Source organism: Triplophysa dalaica, chromosome 5, assembly GCF_015846415.1.
Source record: "Triplophysa dalaica isolate WHDGS20190420 chromosome 5, ASM1584641v1, whole genome shotgun sequence".
NCBI classification, from domain to species: Eukaryota; Metazoa; Chordata; class Actinopteri; order Cypriniformes; family Nemacheilidae; genus Triplophysa; species Triplophysa dalaica.
Window position 1 is genome coordinate 17,293,258 of NC_079546.1, and position 2,992 is coordinate 17,296,249.

The window sequence follows — 2,992 nt, forward strand, 5'->3', positions numbered from 1 at the left end:
GCCGGGAGTTAAACCCGGGCCGCTTGGGTGAAACCAGGAGTCCTGACTGCTGGACCATGCCTTACACCTCAGCAAGCGCAATACGGACTGCAACTGTTTCCAAGAGATTAAGAATCGGAGTAGCGACCCCACATTTTCAATGCAAGTCGGAAAGACTTTCCATTTCTCTGCAAGTGTACTAGCAGTGAACAACAGAAAGAAGAACTACGATTTGAGAAGTATAATCCTAGTTAGTAGGTTGGACAGTATCTCCGGATGTCACGCGGTTAGACAGAAATGATGAGGAGGCTCGTCCCAGACCGATCTGAGCTGTCCGGGCTTGTGTCGGTGCGTGCCAAGTTCTTCTGCCAAGCCTCCTCCAAAATGATTCCCCAACGGGGAGTTAAGCCTTTTCTTTGCCGCTGTCCAATAGCTTGGATGAGCTGGGTTTAAACATTCTTAAGAACAGCTGAAGAAGCGCTTGGCGCAGCTCTTTTTGAACAAATTGCAGTGTGTTGTTCGCAAATCAAAATTCGGTTCGAAATTGGAAGACGTTCGCCACCAACACAGTTCCAAAGCGAGCAGGAAGCAGTTTCTTCAAGCCCCCCCAAAAAGTTGCCTCAATCCGGATTCGCTGAGGCCACAACACAGAGTACTAACCAATCACACGATCAAGGCGAGCCAACAGACGGCTGCACAGGGCTAGGCCGAGATGAAGTTTGCTCTGTCGCCTCTAGAGATAGAAATCAGCATCTGGGCAAAATACACCGCAAACGTAGTCGGCAGGATTCGAACCTGCGCAGGGAGACCCCAATGGTTTTCTAGTCCATCGCCTTAACCACTCGGCCAAAAACAGGGTAAAATGGACTGCTACAAGGGGAAAAGAAGGGAAAAGAGAGGGGGAAAGGGGGAGAAGAAAGAAAGAAACAAAATCACTATATTATAATTATTTCAACACTCACAAAGGATTTAAGTAAAGAGTTTGTTTGATTTTTGACTATACAATTTATAATAACAACTTAAAATACTTATCTGACAAACACACCACACACTCTATTCAGGACTTGCACCTGGAATCTTCCACCCAAAGGATGTGGTGTCTTTTCTTCTACAAACACTGCAAATTACAATTTATAATAAAAACTTAACATACTGATCTAACAAACACACCACACACTCATGCCAGGGCTTGCAGCTGGAATCTTCCACCCAAAGGATGGATGTGTTGTTATTACACCACAAGAGTTGTGTCTTCTTTTCTACAAACACTGCAAAATAACACAGCAAGTAAAAACAAAATGTTCACAATACACGTAGCACAATATACATAACTGCAATATATAAAAAGAAATAAAAAAATCAAAGACCTTGTACATCATCCCTCCACTGTGCAATCGAGAGGCCTGAGGCTGGACAATACCACCGGCCCTTCAGCTGAGTGTGGCCAGTTCTCTTACTTTGTACCAGCCCACACTGCTAGGAGATATAGTGATACATATCCTTTGTAAGCCGTTTCCGTGGTGGTTCACCTCTAGCCACCACAAACTTGTCCCTCTACTCAACCCAGGCAGCGCACATGGAGAAGGCAGAAAGCTCCCCAAGAGGATGAGTAGCGAGACAAGCTTGTGGTGGCAGATTATCAGGCACCTGGAACTGAGGAGGTGGCCAGAAAGGAGTTTGGAATTGGGGAGGGGTCTGGAATCGGGGATTGGGCATAAATTGGTTAGAATAAGGCACTGGCAGATCTGGTGGGTAGCTGGGAAAGGGTGGGTAGATGGGAAAAGGTAGGTAGCTGGGAAAGGTCGGGGAATACCCAGGGGGGAATACAAAGTGTGGTGGGAATATGGGACATCCTGAGTGAGATACAGGAGGAGGGGTGGGCAGTGGGCACATATTGGAGACACGCTTACGAATAAAGGCCTCTCCCTCCTGATTTGCTGGCTCCTCAAATACCATGGCCTCATGCCCATGCAGTGCAGACGCATCTGGAAATGTGCGTGCTTCAGGAACTGACTCCTTTGCCAAATATTATTGTTTGGGCAGTTCAGTACCCTGCAGCAGCAGTCTCTGTCCACACGTTTCTGTCTTCTTAGTAGCCTGCAAGATAAATTGTATGTTTATTTGCAAATGCCTAAGTTATGCCATTAATACAGCGACATCTACTGATGGACACAATGCAAAGTTTTGACATGAACATGTCAGCTGAAGATAATGAGGAAATTACATTGCTTCCACTGCCAGGTGCATTCCAAACATCTACATAATGGCACACAAGTGACCTATTCACTCCAAAGTCAAAATTCCATGGCTCTGCCCTTTGAAGGTAGTGGGGCATAAGAATGATGACTATATTTGGAATGTTGCCTGTGACGGTTCGGTACGAATTCATGTACCTTAACACCCCTAACTGTGATTGTATAAAAGTACTGCATAAAAGAAAACAACACGAGGATACAGTGGTTGTGTTTATTGGGACCAGAACCAGGTTAGTCTGTCCTAGAACCGCTCTGCTGTCCTCCAGAACCTGTTTTAAGCGGCTGTACACCACCAAAATAGATTGTGGTATTGGCAGAGTCTTACCCTGTGTATCCCTGGGCCTGTTCCGTGCTTGCTGACACACTTTTAAAAGCCGTAGGCAAGCACATTCACATACCCTGTGCACTTCAGGGCTCTGAGCTGCCTGACCATGAGTCATGAACAGTCTATGGAAAAGAGGGATGATATAATCTAGACTGTATACTGGGTTAAAACTAGTTAAGATCCAAATAGTCAAATTACCTCTCTAAGGCGTGCTGTCCTGGAGCAGAGCCACTCCGCTTCCTGAACGCTCTCCAAGATTCTGGCAAAGATTTCTTCTTAACTCTTTGGCAATATTTTGATGGCATCTTGTCCATGGCATCCAGAGCTATGTACAGCTGGACTATGTTGGCCTCCTCTTGTGATGATATGGCAGTGATCGTTCTGTTTAGGCCAACCAGGTAGGCTGCCAGGGCATCAACTGCCTCCCATCCAA